The sequence below is a fragment of the Lepidochelys kempii genome, chromosome 5 (assembly GCF_965140285.1).
Source record: "Lepidochelys kempii isolate rLepKem1 chromosome 5, rLepKem1.hap1, whole genome shotgun sequence".
Taxonomy (NCBI): domain Eukaryota; kingdom Metazoa; phylum Chordata; order Testudines; family Cheloniidae; genus Lepidochelys; species Lepidochelys kempii.
Window position 1 is genome coordinate 26867942 of NC_136384.1, and position 14790 is coordinate 26882731.

General features: G+C 41.6%; 1 protein-coding gene across 3 annotated transcripts in view; it reads left to right on the top strand.

Annotated features, from left to right (window-relative positions):
- Positions 1-14790, top strand: part of WDR70 (WD repeat domain 70) — a 271059-nt gene that overhangs the window by 144202 nt on the left and 112067 nt on the right. The window lies entirely within an intron of this gene.

Sequence of the window (14790 nt, forward strand, 5' to 3'; positions counted from 1 at the left end):
AACCTTGTGCATTAGAGAAATAACATGTTTGAGCTTCAGTTGTATTGTCCAGGGCAATGTAAGGGGTCACTTCTCCATTGCCTTCCATCAAAATAAGGCTTATAAGTATGGTGAAGAGTGAGAAAGTCTTATTTTAAATGGCCTGTCTCCTACCTTATTAGTTTTGTTTATAAACTGCCCAGTTCCTACACCACACACTTCCTAGAAAAATGGAATAGAGCTACATTTTCCCCTCTGTAAGGTGCCAAACAGATTAAATGTGTATGAATAGTGACCCAAAATGTCTCCTAGGAATGTGAGAAAGGGGCCTAAGAGCCATAATCTCCTCTCACCTGTGGACCCTTTCTTGATGAACAACAAAATGGAACCAAGGGAGGGTCACTCCCTTAGTTGCAAACACCTAACAGAGACCAAAATTTCAATGCTGGTCTTATCTATTATTACCTGCTCTTCACTTTCTGCTCCACACCCAGGAGAAAGCTTTATAGCAAAGTGGGAGCTGTGCTACTATTTGGAAGGATTGCAGTGAGTAGAGTATAGAATTCTCATTCATGTGGCTGCCCAGAGGTCATAGAATATCAGGGTTGGAAGGGACCTCAGGAGGTCATCTAGTCCAACCCCCAGCTCAAACCAGGACCAGTCCCCAACTAAATCATCCCAGCCAGGGCTGTGTCAAGCCTGACCTTAAAAACTTCTAAGGAAGCAGATTCCACCACCGCCCTGGGTAACGCATTCCAGTGTTTCACCACCCTCCTAGTGAAAAAGCTTTCCACATATCCAACCTAAACCTCGCCCACTGCAACTTGAGACCATTACTCCTTGTTCTGTCATCTGCTACCACTGAGAACAGTCTAGATCAATCCTCTTTGGAACCCCCTTTCAAGTAGTTGAAAGCAGCTATCAAATCCTCCCTCGTTCTTCTCTTCCGCAGACTAAACAATCCCAGTTCCCTCAGCCTCTCCTCATAAGTCATGTGCTCCAGTCCCCTAATAATTTTTGTTGCCCTCTGCTGGACATTTTCCAGATTTTTCACATCCTTCTTGTAGTGTGGGGCCCAAAACTGGTCACAGTACTCCAGATGAGGCCTCACCAATGTTGAATAAAGGGGAACAATCACGTCCCTCGATCTGTTGACATCCCAAAATGCCATTGGCCTTCCTGGCAACAAGGGCATACTGTTGACTCATATCCAGCTTCTCGTTCACTGTAACCCCTAGGTCCATTTCTGCAGAACTGCTGCCTAGCCATTCGGTCCCTAGTCTTTAGCAATGCATGAGATTCTTCCTTCCTAAGTGCAGGACTCTGCACTTGTCCTTGTTGAACCTCATCAGATTTCTTTTGGCCCAATCCTTCAATTTGTCTAGGTCAATCTGGACCCTATCCCTACCCTCCAGCGTATCTACCTCTCCTCTCAGTTTAGTGTCATCTACAAACTTGCTGAGGGTGCAATCCGCTCCATCCTCCAGATCATTAATGAAGATACTGAACAAAACCGGTCCCAGGACCAACCCTTGGGGCACTCCACTTGATACTGGCTGCCAACTAGACATGGAGCCATTGATCCCTTCCCATTGAGCCTGACAGTCTAGCCAGATTTCTATTCACCTTATAGTCCATTCATCCAGCCCATATTTCTTTAACTTGCTCACAAGAATACTATGGGAGACCATGTGAAAAGCATTGCTAAAGTCAAGGAATAACATGTCCACTGCTTTCCCCTCATCCACAGAGCCAGTTATCTAGTCATAGAAGGCAATTAGATTAGTCAGGCATGACTTGCCCTTGGTGAATCCATGCTGACTGTTCCTGATCACGTTCCTCTCCTCTAAGTGCTTCAGAATTGATTCCTTGAGGACCTGCTCCATGATTTTTCCAGGGGCTGAGCTGAGGCTGACTGGCCTGTAGTTCCCCAGATCCTCCTCCTTCCCTTTTTTAAAGATGGGTACTACATTAGCCTTTTTCCAGTCATCTGGGACCTCCGCCGATCGCCATGAGTTTTCAAAGAGAATGGCCAATGGCTCTGCAATCACATCCGCCAACTCCTTTAGCACTCTCGGATCCGCAGTAGTCTGGGAGCTGACCTTGTTCGTGAAGACAGAGGCAAAAAAAGCATTGAGTACATTAGCTTTTTCCACATCCTCTGTCACTAGGCTGCCTTCCTCATTCAGTAAGGGGCCCACACTTTCCTTGACTTTCTTCTTCTTGCTAACGTACCTGAAGAAACCCTTCTTGTTACTCTTAACATCTCTTGCTAGCTGCAACTCCAAGTGTCATTTGGCCTTCCTGATTTCACTCCTGCACTGCTGAGCAATATTTTTATACTCCTCCCTGGTCATTTGTCCAAGCTTCCACTTCTTGTAAGCTTCTTTTTTGTGTTTAAGGTAAGCAAGGATTTCACTGTTAAGCCAAGCTGGTCGCCTGAAATATTTACTATTCTTTCTACACATCGGGATGGTTTGTCCCTGTAACCTCAATAAGGATTCTTTAAAATACAGCCAGCTCTCCTGGACTCCTTTTCCTCTCATGTTATTCTCCCAGGGGATCCTGCCCATCAGTTCCCTGAGGGAGTCAAAGTCTGCTTTTCTGAAGTCCAGGGTCTGTATTCTCCTGCTCTCCTTTCTTCCTTGTGTCCATAGTAGTCTATCAAGGACCTTTGGAGATTTGTGATATTATGCTTCTTGTCTCCTCTGCAAAATGACAATTGCTTCTGCCCTGACACCCACGTGACCTCCACTCTATGCAGATACTTTGGGGACTATGGGCTGTATTATCCTCTCCTGCAAAAAAATCCTTTGACTGAAGGTTGCCCTCTTCTCTTTCAAATCTCTACCAAAAATCCACTTATTTAATGACCATACAAAGTGAGATGAACTAGGAGGGGGAATTCAAACAAACGCACAGCCAACTCCCACCAACTCGGATTTCTACTTCTGAATTTCCCAGGGTAGTTTGTCATATTTATATCTGTCCTTTAGAATAGATTGTATGTTCTTTGGGGCATGGACTGTTTTAATTTTTTGTGTTATAAAACATGCAGCATATTGCCTGTGTGAAGCAAATAGTTTAACATCTGAAACAGGCATTTTATTTTTAAAGTCTACTACTGCACTTTATCTCTCAGTTCCTTTTGCTTTCATTTCAGTTGTTGTTATGCCAAAAATATCTTTTCCTAACAATAACAATTCTTGGCTAGTGATGATGATATTACCATAGTAACAGAAACTGGTCCTAAGCAATCTAGATAGGAATTTAGAATTTCTTTCGTACATTAATCTCTTCGGGACTGAATGTAAGGGCTTGGCTTTATTAAAATTCGCAAATTACAAAACAGTACCTTAAATCATATTTTTTGGTTTTGTTGAATGTGAAATCATTGTATCTTCATGGTGATTTAACTTTTCAAGAGGTAGTCTGAAACTTTTATGAAAAAACGTACTGGCTATGCAGCACATTTCATTTTCAGCCACAACTTCTTTGCCCAAATGTTTTAAAGTCTGCTTGACCTTTAGGGGAAAAAAATCACCTATGAAACTTGTGTATATATATGTTTTTACCCAAAAACAAAGTTTGTGGTAGTGATGGACTGAAATAAGACTAGATCTTGAGTGCCTTTTCCAAATTGTTACAGAGACAGCAATATTACAAACCCTTGGTCAGTCCACTGTTCATATTTCTTAGGAACATCAAAGTGGGGCTGTGGCCCAGAAAAGGAAATTATTTGATATGTCTGCTACCTGTGGAATGTATTCAGAGTTATCTGTTGACTTTTAGTGACAAAAATAATTTTTTACTGCTTTGTATTTCTGATAGCTATGCAGATTCAATGCAGCTATGGGACAAGGGAGCTGGATTCTTTTCTGGGATGAAATCAGAATTGTTAACTGTGTTGCATTTGATGACTGTTACAGTTGAGGTGAGAACCAGAAAATGTAACTTGACTTTCAGATCCCAGGCTGAGTTAGGGAAGGCAGTTAGGAAACCCATCCTTTTATTTGTAAACTGGATAAACCAAATATAGACTCAACATGGAGTCCCATAACAACACTTTCACCGTCAGGAAATGCATTTTCAGGAGATACATTTTAAGGAGATTGTAAATTGTTTCAAGTCCTGTTAAGATATATTGCTATAGTTACATAAAAACAGAAAATAATCTTTGTACTGTACCTTTTTCAAATCCACATAGGGCATTTAAAATAATTCTTTTTCCATTCACCATTAAATAATCAGTGTTTTCATGTATTTGTTAAAATAAAGAATCTGAATATTCTTTACTTATTTATACTCTGGGTAACCCAGTTGGCCTGGTCTCTGGGAATCTTTTACATAAATGGTGGGAGAAACAAGTGCTACAAGAAGACTATAATTATAAAGTAAAACTGTTTTTTTCTAACTGTATTAATACAATTCCAGGGAGGAGCACTCTTTATACTTAAGCCAAAAACTTTGTGTCTTGTACACAGTAAGATGGATTGTCTAGTTTTAAAATCACAATAATATACATTTTTGCTTCTGTTTTCTTAGTTTGGTTGGTCACTCTGTTCATTGTTAACATAGTTGCAGAAAATTGGCTATTATGGTGAGATCTGAGATGATAGCAAATGAGGCTGAGAAGACAAATTAATGAGATGCCTATAGTGTCAGCTGAGAAAGTTCCTCTAGAGAGCTTTCAATTATTGCAGAAGTTTTAATGGAGGGAGCTGTTTAAAGCTGGTTCCAATCACAGTTATTTATCTGGGTGGAGATAACTCTAAAACCAAATGAGCCACAACTATTTACAGCCTTGACTAATCAGAATCTTTAAGAACCATCCTGTTTTCCCAGATTCAGTCTTCCTGCTTTTGCTACATCATGCAAGACTGCTTTTGAGTCATTTCAGTTCGTATTGATGACACTAACTTGAACTGCGGAGATGTTCTTTCCCAGTAATCTTTTCTTTGATCCCTATACAGAGATTGATTATATTCCACTCTTATCTTTATCAAGGATGAGGGTTAGATTAAATCTAAACATATAGCCCATTTGCCTAATGTGGAAGATGGCATAAAATGTCCGTTTACTCTTAGTTTTTGTATAAGCCATTCACTGATTGTCTGTAACTGATCTAAAATTTCTCGATAATAAAAATCGATACACTTGCAGTCGTTAGATGTTGCTGAAATGGTAAATAAAATAGAGGGTTTACTTTTCACACAAGTATGGGTTGAGATTTTCAGATATGTTTGGGAGTCCCTGTAAAGTGTATATGTTTGGCTTCTGACATAGCATTACACAACATAGATTTTGTATTTTTTTATTATTGGGCTCTATCCAGTGTAAAGGTAATTCTGCAATTATACAAGCTGCTCCCTATTTTAAGGGATTCTTTCTCTCTGTACATGCAGCTGCCTAATGCCAGTTTTGCTTTTATGTAGCCTGGTTATGCTACTTTACATATACCTGGTTATGCTCCTTTCTTAAGTGTGTGATTTGTTCCTGCCAGCTGTTCCAGTTGCATGGTAATTGGTCTCTTGGGAATGGTGACAGCACTGAATGATGCACCCCCAACTTTGAGGTAGGGGAAAGAGGTGGGGTGCAGTTTCTTCCTTGGCAGAGAGACAGCTGTTAACTGGGGTGGAGTGTTCTTAAAAGGCTGTGTAATCCAACGCCTGTCTCCCTGACTCAAAGATCTGTAATGGATCAGTCAGGGACAACATAGACCTGTTGAGCCAAAGATAGTTTTGTCCATCCTCCTTACTTCCTTCTCAATCCCTGAACAATGATCATAATGGTGAAAGAGTGAGATGAGGCCAGGGGCTGGAGTTCCTCAGGTGAATAGGATTGTGAGAGGCCCCTTCATCTGCACTGCAAGTTTGATATTTGGAAATGCAAAATCAGAGTAAATATTAGCATGTGTGTCTTAGAGTTTTCTATAGTGTCCATTACTGTAATATTTATGCACTGAACTAGTAATTACAGTACACAAAGACCAGAGTAGTTTTCATATAAGCTTACGTTGATCTGTTCTCACAGGTTGTAGGGGTGTGTGGTTTCCTGGTGTTTTTGGTTTTCATACCCTTCCCATATTAGTTGTCCCTTGTCTTCTGAAATATAAAAGGCTTTGGTAAATTGGCTTCAGTCCTGTAGTATTTTCTGAAAATTGTCTGGTTAGTCTTATCTCATTGGGAAACTGATTCTATTGTCGTGTGTCCCTGCCTAAGAATGCTTTGTTCCCGGTTCTAATGCTCCGTTAAAAGCTGAAGTCTGATTATGTAACATGCAAGAATTTATCATTTTGGGAAGAGAATAGTAGCTGAAATAGACAATGGTAATTAAAATTGTTATAAATGATTCTGGGACAGAGAATTTTATTTTGAAAAAAATAAAAAGCAATTTGGAACCACTGAAGGAACTTGTGCCATTATTTTAAAGAATAATTTTATTAATCTTTTATCACATTGCTATATATAATATTGTACTGGAAATCGGCAAAGATTTGAATTAAAATAATAAACCAAGATGAAAAAAAAATGTCCACCAGACTGCCTATCAGCACTCATGCTGTCTTCTAAAATATAAATGAAAGTTTTGCTTTTGATGATTTTAATGTTTTTTATCTAATTTTTAGAATAAAATTCCAGTTGGGCTAAAAGAATGTCATAGATCAACTGACACTGACTCTGTTCATCTTTTTTCTCAGGATATTTCACCAAAGAACGTGGATAAATATAAGGAAGAGGGATAGTCCAGTGATGTATAGAAAAAAAACACACAGTATTTTTATTTTAAAAGAGAGAGGGAAGGATAATGCTACTGATACAGCTTGAAGCAAACTGAGGCACAATGGTCTGATTCTCTTCTCATATATGCTGTTTTTAACTAGTATAAATCCACTGTTTCAATATAATTATTCTGAATTTTGTGTGCATTAGACCTGTTTTCCACTTATAAAGATGGCAGGAGGCTATTCAGAAGACACCTTAGATTTCTTCTCTAAGAATAACACACACAGGCAGAAAGAAAAGGAGTACTTGTGGCACCTTAGAGACTAACCAATTTATTAGAGCATAAGCTTTCGTGAGCTACAGCTCACTTCCTCAGATGCATATCGTGGAAACTGCAGCAGGCTTTATATATACACAGAGAATATGAAACAATACCTCCTCCCACCCCACTGTCCTGCTGGTAATAGCTTATCTAAAGTGATCATCAGGTGGGCCGTTTCCAGCACAAATCCAGGTTTTCTCACCCTCCACCCCCCCACACAAATTCACTCTCCTGCTGGTGATAGCCCATCCAAAGTGACAACTCTTTACACAATGTGCATGACAATCAAGTTGGGCTATTTCCTGCACAAATCCAGGTTTTCTCACATCCCCCCCACCCCCATACACACACAAACTCACTCTCCTGCTGGTAATAGCTCATCCAAACTGACCATTCTTCAAGTTTAAATCCAAGTTAAACCAGAACATCTGGGGGAGGGAGTAGGAAAAAACAAGAGGAAACAGGCTACCTTGCATAATGACTTAGCCACTCCCAGTCTCTATTTAAGCCTAAATTAATAGTATCCAATTTGCAAATGAATTCCAATTCAGCAGTTTCTCACTGGAGTCTGGATTTGAAGTTTTTTTGTTTTAAGATAGCGACCTTCATGTCTGTGATTGCGTGACCAGAGAGATTGAAGTGTTCTCCGACTGGTTTATGAATGTTATAATTCTTGACATCTGATTTGTGTCCATTTATTCTTTTACGTAGAGACTGTCCAGTTTGACCAATGTATATGGCAGAGGGGCATTGCTGGCACATGATGGCATATATCACATTGGTGGATGTGCAGGTGAACGAGCCTCTGATAGTGTGGCTGATGTTATTAGGCCCTGTGATGGTGTCCCCTGAATAGATATGTGGGCACAATTGGCAACGGGCTTTGTTGCAAGGATAAGTTCCTGGGTTAGTGGTTCTGTTGTGTGGTATGTAGTTGTTGGTGAGTATTTGCTTCAGGTTGCGGGGCTGTCTGTAGGCAAGGACTGGCCTGTCTCCCAAGATTTGTGAGAGTGTTGGGTCATCCTTTAGGATAGGTTGTAGATCCTTAATAATGCGTTGGAGGGGTTTTAGTTGGGGGCTGAAGGTGACGGCTAGTGGCGTTCTGTTATTTTCTTTGTTAGGCCTGTCCTGTAGTAGGTAACTTCTGGGAACTCTTCTGGCTCTATCAATCTGTTTCTTTACTTCTGCAGGTGGGTATTGTAGTTGTAAGAAAGCTTGACAGAGATCTTGTAGGTGTTTGTCTCTGTCTGAGGGGTTGGAGCAAATGCGGTTGTATCGCAGAGCTTGGCTGTAGACGATGGATCGTGTGGTGTGGTCAGGGTGAAAGCTGGAGGCATGCAGGTAGGAATAGCGGTCAGTAGGTTTCCGGTATAGGGTGGTGTTTATGTGACCATTGTTTATTAGCACTGTAGTGTCCAGGAAGTGGATCTCTTGTGTGGACTGGACCAGGCTGAGGTTGGTGGTGGGATGGAAATTGTTGAAATCATGGTGGAATTCCTCAAGGGCTTCTTTTCCATGGGTCCAGATGATGAAGATGTCATCAATATAGCGCAAGTAGAGTAGGGGCTTTAGGGGACGAGAGCTGAGGAAGCGTTGTTCTAAATCAGCCATAAAAATGTTGGCATACTGTGGGGCCATGCGGGTACCCATAGCAGTGCCGCTGATCTGAAGGTATACATTGTCCCCAAATGTGAAGTAGTTATGGGTAAGGACAAAGTCACAAAGTTCAGCTACCAGGTTAGCTGTGACATTATCGGGGATAGTGTTCTTGACGGCTTGTAGTCCATCTTTGTGTGGAATGTTGGTGTAGAGGGCTTCTACATCCATAGTGGCCAGGATGGTGTTATCAGGAAGATCACCGATGGATTGTAGTTTCCTCAGGAAGTCAGTGGTGTCTCGAAGGTAGCTGGGAGTGCTGGTAGCATAGGGCCTGAGGAGGGAGTCTACATAGCCAGACAATCCTGCTGTCAGGGTGCCAATGCCTGAGATGATGGGGCGCCCAGGATTTCCAGGTTTATGGATCTTGGGTAGTAGATAGAATATCCCAGGTCGGGGTTCCAGGGGTGTGTCTGTGCGGATTTGATCTTGTGCTTTTTCAGGAAGTTTCTTGAGCAAATGCTGCAGTTGCTTTTGGTAACTCTCAGTGGGATCAGAGGGTAATGGCTTGTAGAAACTCGTGTTGGAGAGCTGCCGAGCAGCCTCTTGTTCATATTCCGACCTATTCATGATGACAACAGCACCTCCTTTATCAGCCTTTTTGATTATGATGTCAGAGTTGTTTCTGAGGCTGTGGATGGCATTGCGTTCCGCATGGCTGAGGTTATGGGGCAAGTGATGCTGCTTTTCCATAATTTCAGCCAGTGCACGTCGGCGGAAGCACTCTATGTAGAAGTCCAGTCTGCTGTTTCGACCTTCAGGAGGAGTCCACCTAGAATCCCTCTTTCTGTAGTGTTGGTAGGGAGAACTCTGTGGATTAGTATGCTGTTCAGAGGTATTTTGGAAATATTCCTTGAGTCGGAGACGTCGAAAATAGGATTCTAGGTCACCACAGAACTGTATCATGTTCGTGGGGGTGGAGGGGCAGAAGGAGAGGCCCTGAGATAGAACAGCTGCTTCTGCTGGGCTGAGAGTATAGTTGGATAGGTTAACAATATTGCTAGGTGGGTTGAGGGAACCATTGCTGTGGCCCCTTGTAGCATGTAGTAGTTTAGAAAGTTTAGTGTCCTTTTTCTTTTGTAGAGAAACAAAGTGTGCATTGTAAATGGCTTGTCTAGTTTTAATAAAATCCAGCCACGAGGAAGCTTGTGTAGAAGGTTGGTTTTTTATGAGAGTATCCATTTTTGAGAGCTCATTCTTAATCTTTCCCTGTTTGCTGTAGAGGATGTTGATCAGGTGATTCCGCAGTTTCTTTGAGAGTGTGTGGCACAAGCTGTCAGCATAGTCTGTGTGGTATGTAGATTGTAATGGAGTTTTTACCTTCAGTCCTTTTGGTACGATGTCCATCTGTTTGCATTTGGAAAGGAAGATGATGTCTGTCTGTATCTGTACAAGTTTTTTCATGCAGTTGATAGATTTCCACTCCATACGGCTAAATGCAGTGCCTTGCATAATGACAGGTTTCAGAGTAACAGCCGTGTTAGTCTGTATTCGCAAAAAGAAAAGGAGTACTTGTGGCACCTTAGAGACTAACCAATTTATTAGAGCATAAGCTTTCGTGAGCTACAGCTCACTTCCTCAGATGCATATCGTGGAAACTGCAGCAGGCTTTATATATACACAGAGAATATGAAACAATACCTCCTCCCACCCCACTGTCCTGCTGGTAATAGCTTATCTAAAGTGATCATCGGGTGGGTCATTTCCAGCACAAATCCAGGTTTTCTCACCTCCACCCCCCCACACAAATTCACTCTCCTGCTGGTGATAGCCCATCCAAAGTGACAACTCTTTACACAATGTGCATGACAATCAAGAGTGAATTTGTGTGGGGGGGTTCTCTCTCACACAGGCAGAGAGAACTGGCCTTGAGCTGGAATCGCAGAAGTGTCAGTAGTGTTCCCCTTCCAGGTTTCTTCACCCTCAGTATGATTCACCAGAATTAGTTGCTATTGCCTGGATCAAGGAGTTTAGGAAGATTGCTCTCTGAAAGGCAAACAAACAAAATCCCTTCAGATTAAGTTATCTTTAGTAACCTCTTTCATGAAAGACACTCATGTAAATTTGTTCAGGTACATACCTAGTTCAGTATCAAGTGATATTTTGAAATGCAGGCATTCATGGCTGTAAGCCTGGATGGCTGACACCCAAGAAAAACAGCTCCTTTCTTCAGCCAAACTTGAATGAAGACTTCGTTAACAAGAAGCAAAACAAGTTACCATTTGATGCCAGCTGGAAAGGAATGACAAGTGTTCTTTTCATTCCTCACAGAAGTTTAGTTACCCAAAGATACTAACATTGCTACAGGAAAATACTGATCAGTGTCGTTTTAGGAAAGTACTAGGACAAAGATAGAGGTGGAAAGGTTAAGCAAGAATTTAAGCACCACAATCACTTTCCGTTTTAGAGCACCACAAATGACTGGAACATCCTATGTTCTGGACTTACCAAGCTAATCAGCTACAAGGTCTTGCTGTTCCAGAAGCACTGGAATCACTTATGATGAACAAATGGGTACTTGAAATAGCCTGCTCGGGAAATGTGCTGAAGTTCATCTCAAATCCTCCAAGATGGTTCCTTTAAGCCCCAGGACCAAGAGATCACAGAAATATATTTATCATGCTTGGCTTTTTTAGGGCCTGATTGAAAGCCTATTAAAGTCAATGGGATTCTGGTTACATAGACTTCAATGGGTTTTCAGTCAGGCCCATGTAGTGCTTTTCATCAGTAGATTTCAAAGAACTTTACGAAGGTGGAAATTATTATTAACCCATTTTACAGATGGGGAAACTGAGGCACAGAGACCTTAAAATGACTTGTTTGAGGTCAACCAGGAAACCAATGGCGAAGTTGGGAATAGCACACAGTTTTCTGGGTCCAGTCCAATGCCCTATCCACTGGATCAGGGGTCTCAAACTCAAATGCCCATGAGGGCCACATGAGGACTAGTACATTGACCCAAGGGCTGCACCACTGAGCGCCCCCCCCCACCGCTGCCCCGGCCCTGCCCCCACTCCACCCCTTCCCTGAAATCCTCACCCCAACTCTGCCCCCTCCGTACCCCCAGGGGGTGCAGGAGGGGTGCAGGGTGCAGCAGGGGGTTGGGGTGCAGGAGAGGTGCGGGGTGCGTCGGGGGCTCAGGGCAGGGGGTCAGGGTGCCAGGTGCAGCAGGCGGCTCAGGGCAGGTGGTTGGGGTGCAGGAGGGGTGCAGCAGGGGGCTTAGGGCAGGGGGTCGGGGTGCAGGAGGGGTGTGGGGTGCAGCAGGGAGTTCGGCTGCAGGAAGGGTTCGGGGGGTGATTCCAGCCTGGTGCGCACCGGGGGCAGGACAGACTCCCTGCCTGCCTGCCTTGCCCCCGGTGCACGCTAGGCCAGAGCCACTGTAGGTAAATGCTGGGGGGGGCAGAGGTGCCGCGGGGAGCTGGCAGGCCGCAGAAAATAACCGCGTGTTTGAGACCCCTGCACTAGATTATACTGCCTCCCAATATGAAGACAATACTCTGTTATGCAACTTCTTCAGGAGGAAAGAACCCTTTTGCCTGTGCCCTCATTCAAGCATTTATTTGGCTTTTATTCCATCTTTTTCATGGTTCCGAATAAGTTGGGCAATCCATGAACAGTACTGGATCTCAAGATATTCAAGAAGTGGATGAAATATCTCAGGTTCTGGATGGAAGCTCTCTCATTCCTTTAAAACTGTGTCCTGCGGGAGATATCCTGACCTCAGTTGTACTAAAGGAAACAGTCACGTGCCAGTCAGATTGGAACACCTAAAATAATCACTAGGGGTTCTCAAGGGAGTTACAAAAAAATACCTTCTGGTATTAGAGCATTTTCTTGATTTCAAGCTTTGATCATTTTCCTTAAGTCTGAAAAAAGGTCTCTCCTTAGATCCCCATTATGATCCTTCTAAGGAATGTAAAACACTGCACTTCACTCATTTCAGTGGCCTTTTTGTCCTAGACCAATCCATGGAGTCTTTCCTAGTTGGTTTGGTTCAGTTGCCTTACCTTCCAGTTCACCTTCAGATTTTGAATGTCTTTAAGAATTTGTGCTTAATACTGCATATTCAGCTATTAACATAGACGTACAAAAACCCATAGCCTTCCTGTCTTGTAATTTATTCTCCTTCTCATGCATCCTAGGAACTTGTTGGCTTGCCTCTTTTTTTTTTTTTTTTTAAACTTTTGACAGACATTGACCCTCTCATCAGTCATTGCTACCTGGAAGTCTCTTTCCATCTGCCCATAGTGTATCATATCATTCAATTTACCATATACTTCAAATTTTTATTCCCTTTCTTTATACACATAACATTTAATTTTGGGTGCCAGTCTCTTCTTTCTTTCTGTCAGTTAATTTTTTACTTTAAATCTTTTCCTTATAACCTGACTGTGGGTATCCTAGTTTTATTATATCCTCTCTCTCTCTCTGTGTTCTCTTCATTTCTTTTTTTTTTGTATTTAAATTGGCCAACAAAGCCCTTTCTTATACTGTTGTTTTTATTTGTTTTGAGATGTGGCAAACTTCTATTGGGCATTAAGTAACAGCTTTGGAACTAGCTTGTCTTGCCAATAACTGTTAATGGAAAAGACGCGTAATCATGCTTTTCATCAGTCATTTCAGTCTGATTTAGTGCTTTCAAACTCCTTTCTTCTTTGTACCTTTCTTTTTGTGATTTGAATACTTGTATATTATGCTAACTAACCCTGGCGTGGAGGTTATGTTGAGGGTAAATTGTTATTTTTTATATGTTTCGGTATGGGCAGCCCATTTTGTATTATGTGTTTTGTAGAATATATATAGTGTGTCTTCATTACATAAGAACACCTACACTATGAATAACTATTTTGAAGTTTGTCTTTTTATTGGGATAAATAAATTATCTTAAATAATGAGAAAAATGTAATTTTCTTAAGATGCAAAGGAAGCACAGTTTGTGTTTTGGGGGCTTTTCTGAGGGTAAGGAGGAGGTATGGATAAAGATTTTTCTGGAAAGTTAGAAATGGATTGCTAAAATCTTGTAGATGCCTAAAGATGATAATCTGTTTGGAAGACCGTGTTCAGGGTCTTTTAAAGGCAAATGAGTAGAAACTGGAAATGGCAAAATATTTTGTATGATTTTGAAATACACAGAGTTCAGGGGAAGCTCATAACAAACAGGCGCTCTTTGCAAAATCTTGGGATTTTTTTCCACCCACCCACTCTGAAGTCTGCCTATCTATAGTAACTGGCTCAAAAGGGGGGTCCAATGTTCTCTCTAAAGCCTGTTTCTTAAATAATAATCCAGAACCTGGTCTTTGTTCTGGCTTCCCCCACCCCCAAAAACGTTGTGTAGTGGATTTTTCCTTACTTTTGTAAGGGTCAAAATTATTTAAATTTATAAATGGTTAATGTTTTAATAGCTGATTAGAGTACAACGGATGAATACATTGCTTATAACCATGGTTTATAACCACGTACAATACATTGTAATGATGAGTTTATAATCATGTATACTGATCTTGTCTTTAACATGCTTATAACCACTATCCTTTTATTAACTCTCTAAGTTATTTATAAATGAATTCTTAATATAAAGAGTGACCAAAAATCATACCTGTTTGAGATGTAAAATATGCATAAGGCTTTCTAATATATAGGTAAAGAAAAAGAACAGTGTGATCAGATTCTAATGGAGATTCTGACATGATTTCTCCTAACTCCATTTTGGCATGTGCTTTCAAAATAGACAATAAGAAGATGGAGTCGTCATTAAATGGAGTAAGATAATTTAGTATGTCAGAGGGTCTATATGTAAACACAAGGAGCAAGAACTACTCAAATGTTACTAAAGGTAAATCTACGCTGCAGTTAGACACCTGCAAGAGGCCTGTGCAAGCTGACTCGGGCTTCCAGGGCTCAGGCAAAGGGGCTGTTTAACTGCAGTGTAGACATTTGGGCCCGGACTGTAGGACCCTGTGAGGTGGGAGGGTCTACACCACAATTAAATGGCCCCTTACCCCAAGCCCCACAAGCCTGAGTCACTGGCATTGACCAGATGTAGATTTTTAATCACAGTGTTTTAAGCGTAGACGTACCCAAAATTACAGAGAGAAGGCACCCAAACCT